Source organism: Bombus flavifrons, chromosome 16, assembly GCF_040668555.2.
Source record: "Bombus flavifrons isolate JBK064 chromosome 16, iyBomFlav1_principal, whole genome shotgun sequence".
Classification (NCBI taxonomy): Eukaryota; Metazoa; Arthropoda; class Insecta; order Hymenoptera; family Apidae; genus Bombus; species Bombus flavifrons.
The window spans coordinates 9754994-9768840 of NC_138457.1; the positions used below are offsets into that span (position 1 = coordinate 9754994).

The following is a 13847-nucleotide window of genomic DNA, read 5'->3' on the forward strand; positions in this document are numbered from 1 at the left end:
GGACAGCTTTTGTGGATATACAATGGTTGCGAGAAATATTTACACACAGCTTTGTTTCTCAATAAAGCTTTGCGGAACAAATCACAAGCTGTTGATTAATATAATTCGTAAAAGTTAATGGATCGAAGATTACCGTCTAGTATCCAGAGGTTTATAAGGGAACAGAAGCAGAAATCTTGAAGCAACGCATATCCATGCGATTGCAAGTGAAAGTTCATGAAACAATAACTCTACCTGCTTGAATAAACGAAGCTGTGCACGTGTAAATCTAGGTCATCGGAGGTCTTGCAGGTGAATTACAAATACAAAGATTTAAAGGGCTACGCTTGGCTTTCGCTTGGTATCCTTCCGCCAAATGTTCAAGATCGGCACACAACGCCCAAGGGTATCCTAGAATTCTAATTTCCCCATACAATCCTCAGGGGTGTCCTGGCATTCTAATTACATTACAATAATCTAATTTCTACCGCAAGAAAGGGTTTCATTTTAACAGAGAAACTAAATTCTCCATCTGAATTCAGCTTGTACTTCTTCTAAATTGACTTTCTCGTAGTCTTCAGAGGTACTGGTCTGAAATTATTACTGAAGTAATCATTGTATGTCTATTTAAGAGTAACGGAAGCAAACTAGGGTCGATCGTTAATAGTCGTCGGTGTTTCATAATAGCCGATCGGCGTCTTATAGCGTAACGCGTGTTGGTAAAAACTGAACGAATCGACCTTTCGTCAAAAACCTTTCTTTCCATTGAACGAAGAAACTTCAAGGCAAATCGTCGAAACCGGCGCAAAGACACTCGTACGTAACCTTCTGTAAAATCCCAATTTTCCGAGATTCTAGGAAAAAGCCGAGACAATGTTGGACCAAGGAGGCACAGGACGACGTCTGGTCCTGTGAAAAGGCTGAATAATTTACCGGTGTGAACCGGACTCCGTGGTACAAGTTGCCAACTCCGCCCCGACATTTTGCAGGGGCTGGCGCATCGTTAAAAGCGATATTTCCTAAGTATAGAGTAACTTTCTCCTTTGATACCGTCGGGCTATGCTCGCGGCCGGTGAACGTTCGCGGCTCGCGAACTTTTTCAACCTGGCCGAAACGAAGTTCAAGATGAAACCACTCGTAGAACACGCTCGGCTAATCCAAATAATCGGCCGTGCATGCGGCACGCTCGTTCGTGGAATATCGATTAACCACCGACACCCAGTCGGCTCGGTTCTTTTGATCGTCCAAACGACTACGTTTGCGGACACAGGACAGGTTTGTTTCCTGCCACGTGTTCCAGATTCTACCGCTTCCTGTTGCATAATCACGGCTTGTTCCAACTTTATTTAACCTTTTTCGGGTGATTTGGGCATTTCTGTGGTCTGCTAGTCGCGAGAAGCTTTTATGCACCGTTAGAATTACTAGAACTGTCCGAGCAATGCGTCCTTTTTCATGGAAATTTTGCGAAACATTACACAACGGTGTGTGTTTGCCCGTTTCAATGACTTTTTGCGAAATATGTGGATGAAGCTTTTCCATTGGAATTATATGTTCTTTCGTGTATCTTACATTTTACTTTATTTGGTACTAGTTTTTATATATTTAAAAAGAGAATCATCTACGCGTATGTTCGTCGAAACAAAATATTTCTCTACGTGTATTCTGAAATATTCCGTGTAAAGTGTGATATTTCATTAAAGCTTCCTACTAATTGTTACAATGTACAATTAAAATATCTCGTGTGCGTTGTATTTATGTTTGCCGTTTAATTAAGCGGAAAACTGTCTCGAATTAAAAGAACTCCGATGGAAATATCTGTTTGAATTACTCCAACTTCTCTATATTTCTAACTACGATCTATTCAGAAGAAGTAACGTGGAATTAAGGATAAGGGAAGAGCCATTTATTCAAGCTATCGCGAGTCGCAGGAGCAGTCGAATCGACGATCGATCTATGACGAAAGAGATCCATTTCTCCTTAAACCGCGGACATCGCTGGAATTTCCATCCGACTCGATCGATGGAATTGTGTGTGTTTGACATGGAGTGTTTAATCTTTCCAACCGGCGAGTTTAATGTCGTCGCAGCGTGCTTTCTCTTAACGTCGACTTTCAAGGCGATTCGATTTGATCCGTTCTAGTGGGATTTTTCTTCGTCTGCCGCAACGATTTGTAGCTTTGTTCGATCTTTCACAGGTACGTTAAATTCAATTGCTCTCGAACCAGTGATAAATTCAGATCTATTCGTCTATGACGAAATAATTTACTCTTTTGTTCTCTTCTCGACAAGCTACGATAGAAACGATATTACTCTTAACACTTAGCCAACCGAATAGGGAGGTCTCCCCTCTGTGAAGAACATCGCTGCGTGACCGAACGGGCAGATCTCCCTTTTTGATTTTACCAACTCGTTTTCCTTTCCTTTGTTGTTATCATCAGTTATCGTTTGCCTGCAATCGTTGCCAATTAGTCGCGTCACTTTTTCCGCTTTCATAAAGTATAGTATATAATAAAATACAGCGATCTAGTGGCGTTAGAATTAATCAAAAAATTACACTGTCAGTTACGACTAAATAAAGTTATAATCGAACGACACCACATTGTAAAAAAATATTAAAACGCATTATGAATTTTTAATTTCACGTTCGACTCGTGTTATTTATCTCTAGTCATCTTTAATGTCTCTAATTTTACCTACATTCCTTTATACTTTCGATACGTACTTTTAATTTGATGTTTTGTACAAACAATATGCGAAATCGTTCTATAAAATCATTACCGCAAAATATAATTAACCACTCAAATAATTTTTACATTTCTCTATTTTTCAAGCAGTGAACATTAGTCCTCGATACCTGGAAAAATGCGCGGTGGACAGGTTGGCTTGTCAGAGCGCGATGGAAACGTACAGCTCGCTACTGGTTGGCTAAGTGTTAAATTCGGAAGAAGATTTAACTTTGCATAGACGAAGAAACTGGTGCAACGTGTTACGAGAAAACTGTTGAAGGAGAGACAGGTGCATTAAGGAGGTGGAAAATTCGCGCCGGTTAATCGAAGGAACAGTTTGCGTCCGAAATCGACCCTAACCGGAGGCAGCGAAGCGACGAGCCCCGAGAGTCGCATTAACACTCTTAACACAGCCTCTCTATCGTGGCTAATGGAGGTCCCCGGTTTCGAGTACGCTGCTCTATGAGCGTGCTACTTAACCTGTACCTATCTGCGATTACCATGAGAGAAGGTACGAACGAGCATCCATTCGGGATGAACACGCAACCGGCAACAGTCGAACGTTCGCTCCGTGGTTAATTTCTTCGTGGTATTTCGTCGTGTCGACGAATTTGCTTGTTGTCGAAGATCACAGTTCACAGAGACTACGCTTCCCTCTGACCTACCAAGAATTTTTACCAATTCGATTTTACAAAAACGTTGAGAATACTCGATGTTTAACGCTTTGACAGCGTCGAAGAACAAAGAACTGAGAATCGAAGCAAATTTGACTCGACGTTAGAAGCTCGGAAGATGCTGTTTCAAACGGAACAAAAGTGTGCTCTACTTTAATTTCGCAGAAACTTTGAAAACGTCGAACGTTCGACAGTTCCATAGTGTCGAAGGACAAAGAATTCAGAATCTTTAAGGTTTGTAGAAGGTCTGGAAGAGCTGGGATATTTTCGCGAAATCTCAGTTGTCGACTTTAGTTTTCCCTCGCCGCCGGATCCCTCTGACATAATTAAATATTGCATGAGTTCCTGTTAGTGCTGCTCCGCCAGTCTTCCGCTCTGAAGATTAATATTTCACGGAAGCAGGCGGCCACCTCGCGAGAAAAACACTTGGCAAAAATGACGACGTGCCCGCTTGGAAATTCCACCTGACTCGCTTCTTTTTATTCGATAAAGACGAGTCCTTGTACGCGCGGCTTCACAACCATGGAACTAGCTCGAAAACCATCGTGGCTAAGGGGAGAGAAGAAAAAAAAAAAAAGAAAATAAAGAAGAAAATATTTAATGTTCCTAAGGAGTAGAAAACCGAAACAAGCTCGAGTTGCGGAAGAAGGTGAACGCGTGGAACGCTTCAGAAGTTTGTAAGACGTTTTAAGTTGCTACTCCCGCTTGCTATATTGGCTAATTTATAGCGTTTCCAAGTACTAGCTGGCTATAACCGAAGTTGTTCGTTGAATAGCTAGAAAACTGTGTTACGATAGCGAGTTGCTTCATTCCGCTAGACAAATTATCGAGAATCGAGGGGCCAGAAAATGCCGTAATATCGTAAATTTGTAAAACACATTTTAGCTGATACAATTTTCCCAAGACGTTTGATACTAAATCGTAATAAAAGTGTAATAAAAAAGGAGAAAAAAAAATAAATTACATTTGAGATTGTTCCAAGATTCTTTCAGTGTGATCGAAAGGTTGGACAATGGGCTTAAAAATAATCCTCGTTTTAGTACGAGGAAAAGTCGTGATTAACGACACGCCATATACGACGAATTCCTGCATTTCACAGAGAACTCGAGCTCGCTGTACGTTTTAGTTCCGTGGACAGAGAAAAATCGAGGGCCGTTCGAGAAAAATAGTATCGTCGTTCGATGTGGTTGCACCGAGTGTTTCCAGGAAAATGCAAATTTGTGTCGTAAGAAATAAGATTCGTCTTACCGTGTCTTCCCTTGTTCAATTTCAGTGATAAGTCGAAGTCTCGAGGAGAAAACTGACCTTCCCGTACCTCTCGGGCTCTTCGACAGTTTTCCACGATCTCTATTATATCGCATACTGAATCGAATATCTAAAGTTCCTGCTGTACCTGCGCTTTCTACAGTCTACTCAAAAAATAAACGGAACAGCTAAAAACGTCAGTTTGATCGTTACTTAAGGCCATCGTTGAAACGCAGGCCTGGTGCTATCGAGGCAATTCAAAGTCGAAAATCTGATACTACCGTCGTCCGTATCGCTTCCTAGCTATTATTCAAATCTCTCGCTGAAACTTTTAATGACTGTAGAAAATTACTGGATCGTTCGACAGCGCCCAGTGGCGGTGAAATGGGCGCGAGAACCCAACGCCAGCCGGTGCACACCGTGAAAAAGAGTAAGCCCCGTTAATAGGATTACACCATGTCCAGCGACAGATTTCCACTAGATATTCAACTGGCCGGCAGCTTCAATATTTGACAATTCGAATTAACGTTCCTACGATTCCCTGCTATCGATTCGGGTCTCGCCAACTCCGTGTTTTATATAATCCACATAGTCGTTGCTGAAAATCCATCCAACATTTGTCATAAACCGCTACAACGAAGCTTTTCCACGATCAATCTCTGCCGTGTCGCGCGTAGTCTAACGGCTGCATCGTTATAGTCGTTACAGTCGTTACAGTCGTTACAGTCGTATATTAGAAGACGTAAGACATACGAGGATAGACGGTCTGGTGGACGGTAGGGCGTCTGGACGAATCGGATACCAAACGAAACAAAGCGACGAGACTGCGGATATTTATGCAAATCTATGTTTTTACGAATAGAATTTATAAACTGGCGCTTGGGTATTTTATACGTCTTTTTGCATTATAAATGTGCACTCAACGAATAGAAAAATATTTTCATCTTCGAATTCCTCCATAAATGTATAACGATCTACGATCTACCGATGTAGTTGGGGTTGTTCAGAAGCCACATAAAACTTTCCTACGATAAACGTTCAAATGCAATTTCAATCAATAATAAAAGTTCCATTTTATCTTATCTTCGCAATTCTATAAGAGTAGCTGATCCTATGACGCTATAACCAATCAAACTCGCATTCCTTCCGGTAGCCAGCTTCTTATCTCTGCACACAGTATCCAGGTTATCCGTGTTTGTATCGTGCACCGTCGGAAGGAGTCATAGATCTTCGCGGCCTCCCCCGAGAGATTCGCCCTCTTACGTGGCCTTTTCTTCGCCGTAAATCTCACGGTTCGCTTTCAGTCTGGATTGCCTCGCCGGACGCGGAACCACCGTCGTCTAATTAGCTTTCTGTCCAATTAAGGCCACCTTAAACGATCCTGGCAAGGCAAGGAAATCAGGCTGACACCTTGGCACATCGTGTAATAACGTTTCTTCGTTTGCAACCGTCGATCGACCAAAATACGATATTTTTGCAAAGATTTCGTTACGTGAAAGTTTCGCCTTAGGATCCGTCGAACGCATAGCGTTTCCTTGTTCGACTGCAGCATCTTTTTCAATTTCCATCTTCTAGGGAAGGTGATCGTTGTACGAGAAACAGCTATCCCACATCTTTGACCGATTATTCATCGGTAAAATCTGCGGACGTTGATCTAATTATTCGATCGGAGCTATAAATCCGATTCTTCTTTTATTTCTTTCGATTCGAATATAGCGCGAGTTCGATTTAATAGATAAAACTTGGAAAATTCACGTTTAAAATTTAATTCGCCGACAGGCTTAGAGGAATAGGTCGGATTTATCGTCGCTGAATAAAATATGAACCGTTTCAGAATATCATACATCGTGAATAATTTCGCGATTTTCTTACGTACATGCAGAGCCGATCGTCAGAATCAATTTATCATGCCTATTTCTATAGAGAATAAAAGTGTGTTCCGAGAAACGACTGCCACTATTTTTCAAAATCTACGCTCTAATCCTTTTCCGACTTCCTACTTTCAAATTCCCGGTATCGTTATAATTATCAAAATATTTAATCATCTCACTCTGCTTATCCTTTCGCTGAATCTTCGCGTTACTTTGCAGTCATCTTTTGAAAGCGGCTTATCTTCTACATCAGTATTCATCCTTTGATCATCTACTGAACCTGAAGATAACCTTCGCTTCCTCGGCAAGTAAAATCTAGGTTCAAAATAGTGAGAAATCTTGATTCAGACTACCTAACTTGCATGCAAAATTTCGCGTACCAGGCTATCTTAACCCAATTGAACTCCTACCCTTCAGCGACCCCAAAAGGTCCATATACTACCAAAAAGCGCTATTCATGCCTTGTCTTTATCTTCATTTTTTCACACGGAATCACGTGCTTCCTTTTCACGCTATGATTACCAAGTCACCCTATATAACAACATGTTTCCTCGGCTACGATTAAGAATAATTCGATCGGCCGATATTTCCATCACTGCACTCTCACGACCGGCACAGAAAGTCGAAACAAACCTGGTCTGGCCATTAATTCGCCAAAAAAGGATCCACCGTTCCCTGAACAGCTCGAGTCCTGACCGAATAAACACCGGCGAACCGTACATCGTCGATAAAAGTAGAAAAATAAGCTGAAAATTCGGACAAGCTGCGGAACATGTTACCATTGTTCAACCACGATGCACACACGATCGCTAGACTACGTGTTCTAGCTGATGGGTGAAAAGAGGACAGGCTATCATACTCTGTCTGGTTGGCACGTAAAACAAAATGAAAAATCGAATCTCGATTAGACCGATCCTGCTGGCAGGCTGCATCGCCTCTACCGCGCCACTTCACTCATCGTTCACATTTCCTCCCCTGAATCCTTCTTATTCGCGGCATTATCATAATGCCATCGGCCGCTACGTGACAGGAAAGACGTATTATCGTGGCTCGTTCCGCTTTCCCGATCCTTCTCGCGAGCTTATCGTCCCTTTGCCTTAAAACGAATGCGAATTAGCCGTGCTACTTCGTTATTCCCTCGACAACGGTCACTTTCAGGCATTGGATCGCGTTATATCGAGAATAAAATTGGGAAAATTTGATCCGCGTAGTTGAAGTACGATAGTTTAACGTTATCGACACGGAAGATAATCGTGTCTGTAAAATAACGAAGCGATTCGTTCGGATGGAAACATCGAACGAGAGGAATTGAAAATTCGACGGAAAGGCGATAGCGGAAAATAAAACGATATTATTTGCGGAGGGTGACGTAATAGCGTGGAGTCTGAAAAAGTTGTACCACCCATTGTACACGCGAGAAGTATCGTTTATACACAACTGAGGGACCCTTCGAGCAAGTGTAGGTAGTTGTCGAAAACTTTGTTCGAAACGTTAGTGCACGCAAACGCTCCCTTTGCGTACTACGCTTGCTGCCAGATGAACTGCTACAACTTGCAAAACCTGTCCTACTCGGTGTTTCCATTTTCAAGCCCCGAATCCTTGAAATATATGCTTTCGTAAAACAGGATTAAAAGAGACTAAGACAGTCAGAATTACCTAGAAGGAGTTGCAAAAACGAGACACCTTTAATTCTTAACTGATTCTGTAGAGAAAAAAAAAAGAAGCCAAAATTCTTCGTAACGCTAAAAATGTCAATTTGTCGACCAAGATTCGTTATTAAAACCTCCTTTATGCACTACTTACCAACTACTATCCGCCGATAAATTTCCAAACCTAACTGTTACCTCGCAATAAACTTCGGAACCTAACCACTACCACCAACCCGCAAACTTCATAAGCTTTTCCTAACCACCCAGTACATATTAGCCACGTTACATTAAACCAAGACGAATAGCAGCGAGAGGTGGCAGGCTTACATCGGTAGTTGCAAGAATTTTCAAAGAGTTTCCTCTCGGTAACGTCTAAACGCGTTCAATTCCTGTCGGCAGCTCCCGCAGGAACGAGAAGGGAAGCCGATGGTTGGCAGAACGCCAGACGACACCTCCAACTTCTTTCTTTCGCTTGTACTCTACACACACGTACACGCGCGCCAACCTGATACCAACAGAGTGGACGGTTTCTCTCCATCGAACAGAGGGCAAGTAATAATCCTAACTCGCGGGTTAGCCAGGCTTAATTAGAACAGGGGTTAGTGGCTGGCTGGTTATAGTCGCGGCTCCACTATTCGATACTGGCCACCTCGCTTCATTTTCCAGCCTTCCGACAGTGGAAGAAGCGGCTGTCTTGGTAACGTACGACCAGCCTGCAACTGATAACCCGCGAAGCGTTACTGCGCCAAACTTAGCGTTCTAATATACAACGTTCCTGGATGATGGACGTGGTTTAAGGCGTACATTTCGTAGAACGTAATGGGCGAGGCAAAATTCGCTTGGCGAGACAGTATACATGCAACTACGCTTTCGCTCCAACGTTTTAGGACACCTGTTCTCTTTACGATACGAGGTTCGAACGAAACGTCGATACAAGTACATGATAATTCACGTAAAAGTACCAGAACGTTGTCCAATCTTCGGATGTGACTGAAATCCAACTTCTCTGACGATAGCGTCGATAAAGCGCGGAAGCTTTGTTCGATATTTTAAAGAAATTCAATTTTGATGGTCACGAGTCCTCGGCCCCGGTGTCCAAGAAACAAAGCGCTCGAGAAAAAGGAGCAGAAAGTCGAAGTGGAAGAAGGAAGAGGATAGGATCCAAACAACGGAACCGGGACAAAACTGCGAGACAGCACGGATGAAGAAGCAGCTTGACCAGAAAGGAACAGTCGGAACCAAGATAGACGTCTTGGAAAGACTTGGGAGAAAAAAGAAGATTGGAGAAAACTGGTGTCGTCTATTGAACGAATGCAAAAGAAAGTGGATCCTGGCTTGGTAGAGCGAACGATTCTCCTGCAATTGGGTAACAATGGCGCGAGAGTGTAGCCGAGTCGATCAATCGGTCTTTTTGCGACTCGTCGAAACGCGCAGCGATCGGACGGCGTCCGATAAAACGACCTGACACGCTCTCGAGGTCCGCGGCAAAAATGACCAGACACAAAGGAGGATCCTTTGTGCGCCTAGCGCAGACACGGACGACGAATCCGACAAGGGGAGACAGCCGACACAAAGCGTGTTCTTTCGCGCTGGTAATAACTGCGCGCTCGCAAATTTCCACGATGCAACCCCTGCTGTGTGTTACATGACCTGTTTTCCCATGTTTTTATAACATTTCCGCGGGGGTCAGTATGTTGCACGAGTTTCGGGGCAATTCGATGGCAGGGATGGATTAGCTTTTTGGAATTTTGGAATTCAAATTCGGGGAAACTTGACACGTTCGGTGATGGCAAAGCTACTGTAGTTTGGATAAAGCGTAGCTCGAGCTTAGATGATGATTGTCTTAAAGGTTTCTATAGTACGAATATAAGCTTTCATGAAATATAAGAACTTTTATTCGTATCAGCATTGGAATCTTCCTGGAAGCTAGGTGTAAAGAGAAAATTCACTTACCTGTTTCGAAACGTTGCTCTCGGTGCAACTTCAGCAATTATGACGGACAGCTGCAATACGCAAGGAGCCATAACACACCATGCTATCCTTTATTTCTGAAACAGAAGAAATCGAAGACTCCGTTACAATTGAATCCAGTGTTACAAGCCTCTGTTACAAAACTTCCTATCCTCCTTTAATAAACCAAGAACCTACTCAATCTATTTCTAACTCCGATCTCTCGCACGGAACGTCTACTATCTTAGGCTCGGAATCTTCGAGCAACGTCTACTATCGGATTGACCTATCAATTACCACGATAGGCTATTCTCTCCTCCAACGACACCACAAGTCTAACCTAAATATTACCGAATCACCGGTCTCTCGCCGAACGATTGATAGACCTAAATGAAAATCAAGGAGAAGTTGGTTTTCCATTCGGACGAATCAAGTGAAACGACGGCGATGAATGATAACAGGTCTGCCATTTCGGAATAATAAGATTTCTACAATTTTTCGGTGTATTCTTATACGAAGTTTCAAGGACTTTCAGATGCCAACGATGTCACGGTCCTGGCTTAGACAGCAACTAGAATTCCGCAGAACGTTCAGACATCTGGAAAAGACGAAGACAGCGAGTCAACATCAAAGGAGACACGTCGGTTGGAAACGGCTCGCGGGTAGTAGAAACAAAAGGCGTTAAGAGGGAACAGGATGGAACGGAAAGCTCCGCCTAGTTTTTAAAGGGGTTAAGCGGGCCACGGTCCGACTACGGTGTCGCAGTTGAACGAACCCCGCCACTTTGGCGGGTCAGCTGATCCGCTTTGCGGTTTTACGGCTTCGAGACTACGCGATAACGATAAAGTGAACTCGCTCTTTGTCGCTCGCCAACCTATGAAATAACACGATGAAAATAAATAAGTGCAGATCTTGAGCCACTGACGAACTAGAAATGTGTACTGTGTATTTTCGCAAACGACGAGTGTTTCTTCGCGTTTAATTTCGAGTAATGGCGCAATACTTTTAACGTACATAGAGCGTATGTTTACGAGGCATTTGTGGTATTAAACAGAGGCACGTAAGCGGAGAAATTACTAGGATTCGCGGTTATCCATTCGACGGAAGTTACATATTTTTCAGCGCGGACTAGCTGACCCGCTTTCGTTTCGTTCCGTTCCGTCCAGCTTTTCTCTTTCCTCGCTTATCTTTCTCGTTTTCCCCTCTGTTGTTGTCCGCGGAATGCGCCTCGAATGCATGTTCCCAAGTTCGCGTGATTTTTCATCCCCCATTGCAACTATCGATTACTCTGCCTTTAGTTCCGCGCCTTTTTTTCGCTCGCTCGCCTGTTTGGCCGCGATTGGCTTTGAAAAATGGGTGAGTGGAAACTGGTAGAACATCGCATCTACCTAGAATCGCTTTCTTGGAAAAGCATTTGTCTACACTTTCTTGACGTATCATCCATTTATTGCCATCCTTTTCAGTAACAATGAAATTCCAGATAACCAGGTGCTTTGATAAAATACGTACCCTTTGAGAAGATTCGAAGCTTTCCGAGTGCATCGAAATTAAAAACACAGCCACTTTTTTAAGATATCGCTATCGATCTCCAGGCAGGGCACAGACTGTTTTCACGAAGCAAACGACTCGAAATCGACAGTCGGAAATGTCAATCGAAAGTCTGATGGAACGTGCTGCTGTTTCTTTTTTTCTACGCCGATTCTTCCTGCTCTCTTTTTCCCTTCTTCGAGTGCTGCAATCTCCGTTTAAAAAACAAATATTATGCTATAATCCTTAACGAACAGCTTGACAAAACGTCGCCTGATTTAAGCAGGTGAAAAAATACAACAACTCATTGCAGGCGAAAAACAAAGCGCTTATCATATAAAAACACGTGATTTAGCTAACGCGCAGAAATCTCGACGATTCACAGACATAATCTCAAGAAAGCAGGGTGACAGGGTTATCCTCGATGGACTAATGCCACGCGCGTTCTACCTGTCCGTGTTGGCGAAAAAATTTCGCTTAATTTCCTACTTGGCGGCGGAAAAAAGCAGCGCGTAGCGCGTACAAGGGTGGAAAAGGCGAAAGGAATGCCGCGACGGCAGAAATGGACGAGCGAGATGAGCCGAGCTACCAGCTACAGGTACTAATTGCTTTAACGAGCAGTGGGTGCGGCCGCTTCTATAAAATTTTCTCTGTGACGTTGCAAGGCGCCAGGCCAGCTGCAAGCCCGACCCATCCTGGCCGCGAGTAAAAGATGGCCAGGCGGGATGAAAAAGAGGCATGTGAGGGACGAGAGTGGTATGGGATGGTTGAAAGACTGCAAAGATAAGGAAGACCGTGAACGCTATGGTGAAAATAGGATTGTTCGAACAGATGTAAGCACTGGAGGGTTAAAGATTGAATTTGTTGTTGAGGGTTCCACGAGTCTGGTCGTAACAAAGACAAGAGCCATGTGTCTATAATGTTGTAGACATAATTGCGAAATTTCGCGTTTTACAGCCTTCGGAGGATTTATCACACGGGTCAGGGGCACTGATTGTTTAGGCAAATCAGACATTTTATGGTTTATTAGGATATTCGAGAGTTCCGATTATCCTGGCTTCGAATGCGAGTAGGTTCGTCCGTATTCATTTTTGTTAAAATATTTCTTTTCTCTCTTTCGTTTAATTAACAAAATATCTTAATCGTCGACAGTGCCAAGGCTTGCTTGAAGCGTCTAATTCGAAACTCCACAAACGCCAGATTGCCAATTCGTCTACGACTTTAACAAGCTCTATCGTCTCACAGCAGACTTTACCACAGCAGACCGATTCCAAAGTATCCAATCGCAACGTGGTCATCCTTGACGCGGAAACGAATTTTCCACGCTTCCAGTCGTTTTTCCATCGATGCCTTTCAACCTTCAGTCAAGCGGAATTAACCTGGGTCAACGTAGCAGCTGCATTAAATCCGTTGGCCCTGAGCTTGGCAACGCGGTCGTCGACGCTCAGAGTGCATTACTATTAGCAAGCTCGGGCAAGGAGGAAGAGAGTGACGCCTAATGGTCATACAAGCCCGGTCTCTGAACTTCTCTGTCGAATTTCCAGCTCTTCTATCAGCGGCGTTGCTCTGCTCCTTTTTTCGAACTAGCCTGCTTCGCTCGTGCTTGTCTTTCCAACCCCGTTTCCATCTCTTCCCGTTTTTTCGTCTTCGTGCTATCGTCATTTTCTTCCTCCGACTGTTTTTCTTCTCCTCTCCCTGGAAACCCCGTTTTTATCCAGGCCACATTTCATACTCGCCAATTTTTTATTCCTCGCCACCTGTTATTTCTCTCTTCCTCTCTCTTCCTCTTTGTTCAGTTTCGTTATTCTTCGCCATGCTATTTTTGTTGCCCCGCGTTTTTACCACCGATGTTTAGTCTCCCATGTTCGCCCCTGTGTTCCGTCTGTTTTTACGAACGTATACCGCGTTTCTTTTTCGAATTCCTGCTTCGTGCACTGTTCAGTGATATTTTATCCGTTGGGGAAAGCACAAAGCTTTTAATTTATCGAAATCATTCGGCCGGTAGGACTTGCTGACTTCGTTTCACGTGGTTTGACTTGTAGGCAAAGTGTTTGACAAATTGCAAGGTATACGTAGAAAATGGTGTTTGCGAGAATATCTCTTTCCGCTTTCCAATCTATGAAAACGGTCAATGTGGCTTCTGAACTGCTCAATTAGCTGCGATTTGTACGATAAAGTTATTTAATTAAATTCTCATCCTCGGGTTTCTTTAAAAGGAACGTATTTC

At 43.3% G+C, this 13847-nt stretch overlaps 1 protein-coding gene across 7 annotated transcripts in view; it reads right to left on the reverse strand.

Annotated features, from left to right (window-relative positions):
- The window catches only part of LOC138188465 (uncharacterized), a 377221-nt gene that overhangs the window by 254979 nt on the left and 108395 nt on the right, over positions 1-13847 (reverse strand). For 5 of the 7 annotated variants that reach the window (XM_069130262.1, XM_069130256.1, XM_069130261.1 and 2 more), the window contains one exon: positions 10097-10191. The exons of the other annotated variants lie outside the window; for them this stretch is intronic. The gene's annotated coding sequence lies outside the window, so the exon portion shown is untranslated. The remainder of the gene's footprint in view (positions 1-10096; positions 10192-13847) is intronic. 7 annotated transcript variants of the gene reach the window in all.